This window comes from Phragmites australis, chromosome 18, assembly GCF_958298935.1.
Source record: "Phragmites australis chromosome 18, lpPhrAust1.1, whole genome shotgun sequence".
Lineage (NCBI taxonomy): Eukaryota > Viridiplantae > Streptophyta > Magnoliopsida > Poales > Poaceae > Phragmites > Phragmites australis.
Window position 1 is genome coordinate 23703558 of NC_084938.1, and position 13141 is coordinate 23716698.

Sequence of the window (13141 nt, forward strand, 5' to 3'; positions counted from 1 at the left end):
GATATTTTGAGATGTCCATGTTGGGGGAGTTGCAATTCTTCCTAGGATTTCAAATACAACAACTCAAGGAAGGAACATTCATATGTCAAACAAAATAAATCAAGGACATGCTAAAGAGGTTTCAAATGGCAAACGCCAAACCCATCTGCACCCCCATACAATCAAATGGCCACCTCGACCTCAACAATGATGGTAAATCTATTGACCAAAAGGTATACCGTTCCATGATTGGCTCTTTGATTGATCTTTGTGCATCTACGCTGGATACCATGTTAAGTGTGTGTATATGTGAAAGATTTTAAGCCACTCCTAAGGAGTGCCACTTAGTTGCCATTAAGAGGATTCTTATATATCTTGTCCATACCGCCAAACTTCGGGCTTTGGTATCCTAAGGGTTCGAGCTTTAATCTCATAGGTTATTCTTATGTCGATTATGCAGATTGTAAAGTGGATAGGAAAAGTACATAAATTACATGTAAATTCTTGGGTATGCCCTTAGTTTTATGGTCATCCAAGAAACAAAACTTCGTAGCACTATCCACTGTCAAAGCTAAATATGTCTCGGCGGGTAGTTGTTGCGATTAATTATTTTGGATGAGGCAAACCTTGAAAGATTATGGAATTCATATGAATCATGTGCCTCTTTTGTGTGATAATGAGAACACCATCAAAAATAGCCAACAATCCCATCTAACACTCTCGAACCAAGCACATAGATATCCGACACCATTTTCTTAGAGATCACACAACAAAAGGTGATATAGTCCTAAGACATGTAAGGATTGAATAACAATTAGTGGATATCTTCACTAAACCCCTAGATGAGCATAGGTTTCTGTGAGTTAAGTAATGAGCTTAATATCTTAGATTCTCATAATGTGGCTTGACTCCTTGCATGCCTTGTTTGCATTTGCCTAGGTGTTTTGAGCTAAGGATGGGTAACATATCTTGGTAAAGTGTTGCTCTCTTAATAAGCACCCACAAACCACAAGGTGTGAATAAATTGATATTTTAGTAATTAAAAAACTCTTTGAGTGAATTGTGCACTAAAAGTGAATTTAAGTGCTTAGGGAGCTCATTCTAAGTGAATCTTGATTGTAGTACAATAAGTGAATTCATATAAGTCCGAAAACTAGGAAAATCACCATGTTTAGTTCATTTTCTCTCCTATACTTATTGTCGGATTTATTGGCTATTTTGTTGCCAATTTATCCCTTTTGATCTTCGGATCATGTTAATTCACTTATGATCATTGTTTTGTGTGTTTGAGTTTTCGCCGATCATAAGTGAAGAAAACATCTAGAGTATATCCTCAGAAGATTTCTCCAAAATCTTGTTCAAATTCAATTCTTATCTCTCAAGATCCTTGAAAATATGGAAGATTACACATATTGGAACATCCAGTATCTCATATTCGAACATCTGATGTTCTGGAACTTTACTCATATCAGAACATCCGATCTTCGTATTCTCCCAGAACCGTTTCAGTTACTTTACACTGATCGGAACATACGATCCTTGGGTCGGAACATCTGATATATGTTTTTAAATAGAAGGTATTTACCCCATGAACAGTTATCTCTTACCCTTTCACCTCTTTTACCGATGCTGTTCACATTTCTCTCTCGTCCTCTCACTCCCTCTCCGAAAACTAGAACTTCCGATCTCCATCGGAGTTTGGCTTGCATCACATCGTGTACTCCGGTCCTTCTTTGAATCACGTTCTCCTTGGATCAAGGTACTCCTAAGCCTTGGCATGTTCCTGTCTCTTTCTATGGATGAAACATAAATTCCTTCGGTGAATGTTGTTGTTGTCCATCATAGATACTAGATCATAGGGCCTTATTCCAGTTTATCGATCTATCTACGCAAAAAGTGACATTTAGGGCTAATCTGTGAAAATCGGAACATCTGATCGGGCCAGTCAAAACTTCCGATGTGATCGGAACTTCTGACTTAAACCATCAAAACTTCTGATGTTCACAGAACTCAGCCATAGAGCTTTACTTTATGTGCAAAATTGTTTCCTCTCTTATCGATGATCTCATTCCATATCTATCTGTCCAGGATCTATTAGCAAATCTGGAGATTGTGACAATAGTCCTCCATATTTGCACCCAGATGGAAACTGGTATGATCATCCTTTTGAAGACTCAGATGATGAACCCATTAGGAAATCTTTTGAGAGTAGGACAAAGTAGATGACTGATCCCAGTACTCAAGTTGACAGACAAGCCGTGAGAAGGCGAAAGAGACCAGCTGGGAAAAGTAGGAATCCAAATCCAACTCCACATGTTCCTAGTGAGTTGGTTCATAGTGGCTCCAGCAGAGATGCTCATACCGCTAATGTCTCTAGAGGTGGTTAGCTGTCACCTAGGAGACTTAGGGAAGTTGGCACGGGCTCAAGTGCACATGGTGGTGCTCAAGATGATGATGATGAAGGTGAACCAAATGAGCTTCAACCTTTCTGCCTATGTAGGCTTTTGAGAGAGGCTAATCATCATAGGCTTGTTGTGAGCTACAAAGAGATATCAAAAGCAGTCAGGGTTGGAGGAGAAGAAAAAACTTTGGAGTATAACGGGCTGGCTACAGATCCTCATTTCTGGTCTCTTTTTTAGCAAGATTTCTTTGAGACAGTGATACTACATAGGAAGTCACATATCTCTCTTATACAGTGGGTTGATTGGTCTTACATGGAGAATATTGATAATCATGTGTTTAATAAAGTCATTGCTGCTTGTGCGCACCACAACTTGAAGAGAATTATGGCATTTGAATATCCGTGGTGCAATAAAATAATATGCCAGTTCTATGCTACCTTATATGTGGACAAAGATGCTTCAAGGGCAATTCACTAGATGACAAATGACACATGGTATAAAGTGAAGTACATAACCTTTGCTACACATTTGGGCTTCACTAGTGGTGATCTACACAACAAAGAAAGGATTGATGATGAGGCAACCATCTCTACTACTGACATGAGTACATGTATGATCTAAACATACCCAACAAGCTTGGTACAGCCACTAGACTTTGTCCTCTATATGCATACTTCAATAGGCTACTCAGGAAGACACTGGCACCAAATGATGGAGATGCTAGCAACATCAATTCTTACATAAGGAACCTTATTCATTGGGTGAAGGAAAATCAAATGACTTTTGATTTCTTCGACTATATTTGTGAGGACATGAGGCTCACATCCATTAATCCAAAGAGAGGATATGGATATGCACATTATATTATGTGCTTGATAGAGAAAGTTACTAAGTTGACCTTTCATAAGAAAATGAGGCACACAGTCTTGCAGATCAACCTCATCAAGGAAAAAGGGACTAGAGGAAGAGCTCAACCACAAGGGAAGGGAGAGTCCACGATGGTACAATCCACATCAATTAGGCCAATCCTCATCTACTTGGAATTCCCTCACAGCCATCTTTTGCATATGTAAGAACACATCAAGGCGTGCTCAAAAGGAAATGGCTGCTAGGAAGAAGCTTACCTCTCGTGTGAAGAAGATCCATAGGCACATGAACATCTAACCTCCTTGTTCTCCAGATGGTTCTGAGGTACAATCAAGTGAGGAAGATGAAATTAAAGATCCTTTCCAACAAGAAATCCAAGAAGATTAAGATGTAGATGAAGAAGAAGAAAGCGAGGAGGAGAGCGACTAGATTTCTTAGACTAAGCTCATTTTCTTCCCTTTTGGTGTCTTGATGCCAAATGGGGAGAGAAATCCTTAGTTGTCCATTTAATCTCCTCCATTTAAATTCCAGTTTGTGTCAGAACCTCTATTTAAATATGCTTGTTTAATTATGTCAAAAACTTGGTTAAATTATTGTAAGTCTAAACTTGTGATGGTGTGTGCTACCGTAAATATGAACTCTATGTATGAATGCTTAAATGTGCTTATGCTTAATGTTTTGTTCTATCTATGCCATGCCATGTCATGTTAGCATTCATGTTATATTCAATTCGATTTCATGTTTTATATTTGTAATGCACCCCACAAATGGCAAGATATAAAGGGAGTACTCGTGAAAATTTCTTTAAAAATCTGTATTTGTTTCTCAAAAACAAATTCCTACCAATACACACTTTTAGAGGGAGCTCACCAAATATACTGACATTCAAAAATACATTTCTCTAAATCTCTTGTAAGCTTTAATCAGGTTATTATCAATCACTGACGATGAAATAATGGATAGTTACTATATCCGGGTACCAAGGGGTTCCTGTAATTCTCAGGATATATCTTTATCTCTGCGAAGGAGACCCCTGGAATAAAGAAAACTACCTATAAGGTGCCCAATGCGTCCTATAATCAGGAAGGTTTAGCTCCAAGAATATGAAGGAGGAGTCTAGAGGACGAATGACACCCATATATATACACACACAGAGAACCAAGGGACCCTGAGGAGGAGGGAGCTGAAACAAGTCATTAGAGAGCACCTTAAACAAAATAGGCCAACATAAGCCAAGAAGGAAGTCACCGACTAGGTTTAAATCTATCTAGGCTAGCCATACCCCCTTTGTAACTGGCTTAGATCAATACAAAATAAATAGGAAGTAGGGTTATTATCCTCACGGAGGCCCAAACCTATCTAAAAACCCTTACGTATTTCTTTTGCGGTTCATCTACTCAAAGCATCCCCTAATTCTTCAACAAGTTCATTAGATCAGCGATTCACCAATCAACCAAAGCTTTGTCGAAAACTGGTTTTTCGGACGAGGGGTTCTACGACAACTTTATCTCTCTTCCCGACGAACCGATGATCGATCGGGTGGATTTCGGCGATGATTCAAGCGAGGAGATAAGTCAATTTATGGATCAATGCGCCAAAGATTACGGCATGGAATTTGAACCACTTGGCTGGCAAGGCAATTGTGAATGTCCAATTCACAACAAGTAGGGATAATCCCTGTAGTTTCTAACAACATGGATTGTCAAGACATTAATCCAGAGAAATCCGATAAAGCATCCATGATGGATCTAGACACATCCTCTAACAGAGACTACCCCTGAGAAGTTTTTGCTATCAGAAACAAGGATGATGATCTGGATCATCATGCTGATAACCCTGCGAATGGTCGGGATCCTCAGTCCTAATAGCAGGTAATGGTCAGCCTCAGGCGGGCACACCACGTCCTATCCTTATCGGGGCCCCGATCATACAGTCTCCTGATCATCAACAAGGAACTAACCGCTTCAAATATGCTACTGCTAAGAAGATTCTCCTTATATAAGAGGCTCTCAAGCACCCTCCGACTATGGATCTGGTTACCCCAACTGATAAGGATTGGGTGAACTTGGCTATCGACTTAATAAAGGACAGGAAAGCCATGGTGTGACTTCCACCAAACTGACAACCACAACATCTATGAGTACCGCTTATGCAAAAAGTTGGTCAAAACGGAGGTCAAAAATGTAGCAAAGGGAAAGAAGATCCAGGTCATGGACCAAAGCAGAGAATCTGACTCGGATGGCAGTGAAGACGATATGGACATAATGTCTTTCCAGCCAGGCGAGAGGATAACTGACCACATGTAAGGTAGTTCTCTGTCCTACGATTTCAAGCGGTAGTACAAAACGGTGGCCTGAGAAGTCCTAGCCGGTATCCCTAAGGGATGCCAGATCGTGAAGTAGTCGGACACCAAAATCTCCTGCGGCCAAGAAGATTGTCCTAATAACTTCGTACGGCTAGGTTGCTTCTCGATAGTGATCGAGCCTACAAAAAATAACTGCGGGGTGACTCGAGTCCTGATCAATGGAGGGAGTTCTCTGAACATCCTCTTCGCTAACGCACTCGGAGGAATGCATATCTCCCAGTCTACAATTAAACCAGTTACTCAAGCCTTCCACGGTATAGTACCTGGATCTTCGACCACTCCCATCAGTCAGATATCATTACCCGTTACCTTCGAGAAGCATGACAAGTTCCGAACAAAAAAAAATTGATTTGAAGTGGTCAATTTTGGGACAGCATACAATGCTATCTTAGTAAGACCTACCCTCACAAAATTCTTGGAAACCACACATTACGCTTATTAGTGTGTGAAGATCTCGGGACCCGACGGAGTCATCACCGTCTGAGGTTGTCCCAAAACTAGTCTCCATTGAGACAAGCAGGGTCTCAACATGATAGTTCAACACCAACCAAGCGAGGAATCCAAGTGCTCAAGGATCAAGGTGGATAGAAATCCTTAGTCGTAATCGCGGTCACAACATCTTGAGATGCAAACCCACAAACCTGGGGGCTCAGCTCCACAACTAGTTTAGAGCCCATAAAAAGCACCTACGCTACCCAAGAGATAATAAGGATAACTGTTTATCAGCATAATCTAGTCTGTATTGTTTAGGTTTAAGACAATAGATCTATATAGCTCGTTGGTCATCAATAAACTCTATAAGTTTTAATGGTAAGTTCTAAGAGTACCTTCTTGTAATATTGAAGATCATATTGCCTGTGAAATCAATCGAATTTCCTTTTTTACCTTATCTTTTCGTGCTTCCTCATGCCCGACAAACATGGTAACTCACTTCTCATATGCTTGATCCCAAAACATGCATCCAGGGCAATATGAGTTCCCTTTACTTTAAAGATGTTTTTTTTTTTGCTATTTTGACTACCTACCTGGAATTTCTATTTTTGACTAGACAATTGGAGGCTTAATAAGTACTAGGCATTGGAAATAAAAAAATAACATATTGTGTACCTTCTAAAAGAAAATTCTAATGAAAAGAGAAGGATCGTTGCATCGCGAACTTGGGGTTGAGAAAAGACTGCCTATTGTGTTCCACGGGTCACCGGGGGCTACACGCCTCTGACTCAAGCGGACCATAAGCTGATCATAGTAAGCGCTCCGACTAATGATCAATGCGCCTTGAACTAATTGAAGGAAAAAGCCAAAAACAAAATCATGATATGCTGTCAAAAGAGTCCAGCATGAGGTACTCCCATGGAGCATGGAGAAAGATTGAAGTTTCCAACTTAAACTAACAAAATATACCAAGTGTTCTTATAGAATGCATGGTAAAAATAAAAGAACTATGCTGAGAGCAAGAAGTCCATCGCATCTACAAAGGCCTTGGCTACCCCTGTCGCCTCCTCAACTATGTCAGCCAATGACTTTTCTGACTCATCCCAAAATCTTTCGAGAGGATGTTGGCATTGAACTCCAGTTGATGGGTCCTTAGGATAGGCACCGCATAGGCAAGTGTCAGATCCACACTCTGTTGGGATTGGTTCGAGAGGTGTTCGGTGACCATCTCTTGGAACCCGCCAAGCTCCTCGGCAAGCTTGGTATCACGAACAGTGAGCCCAGGAGCATCCTCTCCATCGGTAGCCTCTATCTGGATCCCAACCCCGGCAAGCGCATCTTGGAAGATGTTGAGCGTCACGACAAACTATTGGTGAGCGGCCAACATTTGCGCCCCTTCCTAGGCCACCGCTTCTCGGGCCATGGAGAGTTCTGCAGGGTGACATGTTTAGAAGACAAGATGAATAAGCAATCAGACAGGATACCAGAAGCTCACCATTCATCTTCTAGTGCAACATCCGCCTTCTCCTTCTTGACCGTCACCTGAGAGAGCTAGAGGCATAGCTCGGTAGCCTCCTTTTTGAGCTCAGTGACTCAAATGGTGGCCTTCTCAACATCACTGCGGGTCCTATTTAAGGGGGCAAGGCAAACTTCAAAGAATGACAAGGTTAGTACCATTCACTTTGCTAATTGTGTTTCTAATTTGCAGGTACAATCTTTCCATGTTGAACACCGAATCATGTTGACTGCCTACCCGCCCTTCAAGCATTTTCCCCCAAGATGCATCCAACGGAATCTTGTACTCCTTCGTGGAGGAGCAGTGGCAACCTTATTGCTGGCTACTTCTAGTCCTAGACTGGTAGCCACTGATGTCGAGGGCTCACCAGGCCTGCCGCCATCTTCTTCAAAGAAGGGAGGGGTTGGAGGTTGGGGACGTTGGGGCTTTGGTACTATCGGTGGTATTCTGACTAGTTTGTGGGAGAGACAAATTCAAAACACGCATTCCACTAAGCGTGGGAAATAATTCTCAGCATACCCGAGCTATTTCCTGGTCATCAAAGGCTTCACCGGGACCAAAAGAGGTGCCAACCTCTTGCTCCCTGACGCTAGCTGGGTAAAAGGAGCATCATCCGATGGACTCATAGTTACTGTTGCCTTCCCATGCTCTTGGACCGAAGGCTCAAACATACTTGATAGATTAAAAAACTGGCATGGCTACAAAAGATTGGGGTAAATGCTCAACTTATCAAGGTCGAATTTGTTGTTGAAGGCGGCGCTAGGTCGATGGAAGTAGATAGAGCAAGAGCAGTCAGCGTCGGTGTCCTAACATCACTTGCCATTGAGTCCATTCACACGAAGTCATCACCCTCCAACACCATGCCATTGTTGAAGGATACAATTTGCAGCGTGCCACTTCTGGTTTCAGTTGGACCCCTGCTCCCCGTGATAAAAACATCATCCGGGTCTCCAGTAGGGGATCCTCCATTCTCAGCCTCCGGATCAAAACCTCCACGTCCGGGAAACTACCTAAGTTGGTGATAACTGTCACTACAAGAATGGTTACCCAGAAAGAAAAATAAGAATCGAGAAGGTTTTTGTAGTACTTACTAACATAAAATCTTGTCTAAACTTTGGAGTCCATCTCTACACTGAGATCCAGGATGTTCTTGTGACTGGAAGAAGGGATGCCTTCGAAAAGAACCATAACCCTTTTGTCTATAGCCTCCGGTGAATACACTGTGACACTACAAGAATTTCGAGCATTTATGACAAATAAGTTCATGACAAAACCTGAAAATGTCACAAAATGGGGGTTATTGGTGATGATTCAAGAAATTTTGTCATAAGTCCATAGTGGGACAGTTTTGTTAGGTGTGTCAATGAAAAACTGTTACCATCATCATCGAATGTCCACTGTTTTGTGGCGTTACTATATGTCATCATCACAAAAATATTAGGCAGTGCCTAGTACACCTAAATGATGAAATATGTTTTGTCACATAATATTGGACCCACCTACACCACCTCCTTTTTTGCGAATTCCCCAAACTCGACCCCAAATTTGAACCCAATGCTCCAAACCCTAACCCTCTCCTCCGTAATCTCGGGCACCATCACAGCCCTGACCCCTCCGGCAACCACACCGATGGTGGCCCCGCTGTCCTTCACAGTAACCATTACCTCGCAGGTGGCAGTGTCCCTGGACCCAATCGCCCTAGGCACTGTCTTCTTGTGCCACCCCTGGACATCGCCGCATCCACTAGGCATTATCACCAGCCCCTCTGCCCATGCCACCACCGTCGTGCTTGCGATCTCTCAATCGCTTGTGGAGGACTCACTACGTGCTCGGCCATGGCTTCTCCATCCTCCTCCCTCCAGATCCTAGGCATCCTCCCCCACCCCTTCTCTTTGCTCACTGTGTGTACCCCATAATCTCACTTGTTGCCCATTGCTTCATCTAACGAAATGCGCCAACCACAGTGCGTGAGCCTGACGGCTTCACAGTGTGATCTGGTTTGGCCTACCTTCCGAGCTCTAGCCCGTCGCAGAGGCTTCCCAAGGCAACGTGCAGCACCACCTCCTTCTCTACCGATGTGCCCTCCTCATGGCCATGGTGGCGTCAGCATCGGACATCATCTACAACTACCGCACGCTTGTCATCGTCAAGTGCTTCGAGCGCCCGAGCCTCCTCGCCACCGTGTTGTTGCCATGGGGCCCTACCCGCAGACCTTCCAGAAGTCATCCTCATTACAAGAGAAGAATGTCATGATCTGGCATATCAACACGGCCACCGCTCTCTACTAGCACTACTAGAAGAGCATGTTCAAGGCCACGTGGTTCGTGCTACTTGAGCTCTGGTGACACTGATGAAGTTATGCTGCTTGAACTTTGTTGCTTAATTATGCATGTAGAGCCATGCCAAATAAATACATAATTAAATTAAACTATGCTTGTATATATGTTAATGTATACCTAGCTATTTAATAGCATGTAGTGTCATATCACTCATTTAGCAGGTAAACACTTTGTCGGAAGGAGTGATAGACATTTGCTTGTTAACAACACCCATTACATTTTCTCTTGCAATCCTTTATTAGTGGCAAACTAACAATCATTGATTTGATATGGTAGTTGTGTATGAATTCTTGTACATTTGTGTATACATAATTTTTTTAATTGATATTCCTATCGGTGCTTCTTTTAGGAGACTGGTGAAAAAAAAATTAATGTTGTCACTCAACTGAAGAGATATTTCATAGCACCCAAACCTTAGTGACTTCATTGGCTACTAATTAAGCTTTTTATCATCGTTCCAGTAGTATTACTTGTTTGCTATCGTTCTATATGGAATCTTATTATCTGCACACATTATTTTTTTTGTTTCTTTAAATGGAAGCAATCTAGGAGAACTTGTATCTGTAAATTCGATTTAACCTCAATTCAAGATGGGGTACCATGAGGTGCATTTCAGTTCTTATGGTACATGACATGTTGATTGAACTTGTAGGACAATGGTTCAGTTTTCCGTAGATGAGTCAGTTGCTTGCCAGATGATGCCTAATGAGATACAATTCCTTGATCCAAAAGATTTCACAAAAGGGATTTTGTCTAGGATAAGAATGCCTGGCATAGCTGCAATTCTGCTAGCAACTACGCCAGGATCTCATGCTGCTGGGTTTGTACCAGAGGCAAAGGTTCATATTTTTACTTAGTTTGATTGTGTTTCCACAAACTAGTTTTAGAACCTTAGTGATCTTACCTTTTTTCATGTTGGATTTCAAGTAGGGTGTTCTAGCCACTGTTCAGATTTTCTCTTACAACATGGATGCACAAAATCAAGCTATTGCTCGTAGGAGCTTTTTTCACTACTCCACTATTCAATTACACTGGAACAAGGGATCTGCTAGGCTTCTTGTTCTTGCTCAAGCCGATGTGGATAAAACCAACCAAACTTACTATGGTGAAACCAAGTTGAATTACTTGACAACTTACATGGCCTTTCAAGGAATTGTTCCTCTTAGGTTTTGACCAGACTATTTCTTTAATTTTTGGTTGCTAAATCTATCATGAATTCACAGAAAAGGATGGACCAGTGCATGATGTGCAGTGGTCATCTTTGGGTTTTGAATTTGCTGTGGTTTACGGTTGTATCCTTACATTTACAATTTTTACAAGCAATGTAGTATTTCAGGTCTTATGTTTAATGTTTTTTGCTCCCTTTGTCCTTTAAAGTGTTCCTTAACGCTATCTCAATTATGTCAGCTAGGGAAACAATATTCAACAAAAAATGCAACCCTCTTCTTGAGCTTAGTGAAGGCCCTTACAATATGATAAGATGGAACCCTAAAGGATGATGTATCCTCTAGAATAATTTTCAGTCAAACTTGTTGCGTGATCTGGTTTCAATGTATGTGAGAAATCTAGACTTATTTGTCAAAGTTGAGCTATCTGAATAATCTATCTACATTTTACAAACCTAATGTTGCGATGTTATTCTTGGCCTCATTTTCTCAACCAACTATCGTATTAGCAGGATTTGGTAATTTGCCTGGTGATATGGTATGTTTCTATGCAAACAAAATTTCTTTTAAACAATATCCTGGAGGGTCGCACTGTAGTGTATGTTTGTGCGCTTGCGCTGCTTCGGCAACGTCTGCCGCGGCAGAGGCTACAGTACCCGTCAGTTGCTAGCTCACATGTCCTCCATCCGCTTGCAGCAGGAAGGCCATACCGCCTGGGCAGGCTCAGGGTCGTCGTTGTGGCCTGCGGGTTACTACAACAGCTCGAGCGAGCATGTGTGACGAGGGATGAGCTCGGCAATACAAAGTATTTTTGGGTTTTTCCCTCTTGTCCCGTCTCAGCTTGGAATTGTGACTTTTGTGGAACAGCTGGTCGATCCTACGTGGACACGCTTGTCGTCACTATTTCGGGCTCCTCCGCTCCCCTGTCGGTGGGTCACCGTGGCGCCCACCGAACAAGCACAGCCCTGGAATAGTCCTCCAGCCAGCCAGAGACCGAGCCGATCGATCCATAGGACGACCACGATAGATGCATTTGGTCACATGCAGCGGGCCTCACGGACCAGACAAGACCAGACCAGACGAGGACACCCCAGGCCCGGCTTGCCCGTGTCGCGCTGACACGGCCCCCCTTCCCCCCGCCCCGTCGTACCACGGCAGAACCCTGCGGAATGACGCACCAGCCGGCCGCCCAGCACGAGCTACAGCGCCCGCGCCATGCTTCAGCAGGCCGGGACGTGCTATTAATACAAGTGGCCACGCAGGCGGGGGTGCATGCATGTGGGCAGTTCGATCGGCGCAGACGGGGAAGGGAAGCAGAACCGCGCTGTGCGCGACGGCAGCGCGCATCACCCCGCCGCGCATATCACAGGTTCACAGCGCACTAGCCAGGCTTTGCATGGTACCAGCGTCTGAGACTCTGAGGCAGGGGTAGCCATCGCCCATCGATGGATCGCGCAGGCTGGGCCAGTTGGGACGCCGCACAAGCGCACATGCACGCACCAAAACCTCAGGGGCGGACCACGGACGGGGATCGGCCCAGGCCCTGACGCTGCAGCTCCGTCCGTCCGGGACGACGACGTGCATTGCATGGCATGGGCGCTCGCCGGCCGCTACAGTCTTAGTGTCTTAACTCTTACGTATTATTCTGCCTTCTCGTCTGTACCCGCGCCTGTGCCTGCCTTTGTGGTGGCGTCCTGGCTGGTCCCAGCCAGAGCAAATAAATTTCAAACTGACCTGTCTCCCTGACGGAGAGAGAAGTGACGCAGGAAAAGGCATGGGTGTAGACAGTGACAAGACGAGGAATGGGCCGGGGGAAGCTCGGTCGTGGTCTCTGTTTCTATTCCTCGCAGGCTTCTGTTTCGAGGCTTTTACTCTTTGATCTCCTGTTTTTTTTAAAAACCTCAATCTGTCTCGTATACTGTTACTTCGGCTAGGGCTAGGCCGGTTTGTTGGTGGCCGGGCAGGTGTTGGGTTAAGGCCGAATGCATCGTAAATATTTTTCAGGCAAAAAAAATATTGCAATGTAATAAGTGTTCCCAGTATAAATTACAGTGAGAAAACCACACAACTGCACT

General features: G+C 43.6%; 1 pseudogene; it reads left to right on the forward strand.

Moving 5' to 3' along the window:
- The first annotated feature begins 9396 nt into the window (after positions 1 to 9396).
- Positions 9397 to 11846, forward strand: LOC133898620 (uncharacterized; annotated as a pseudogene).
- The last annotated feature ends 1295 nt before the right edge of the window (positions 11847 to 13141 follow it).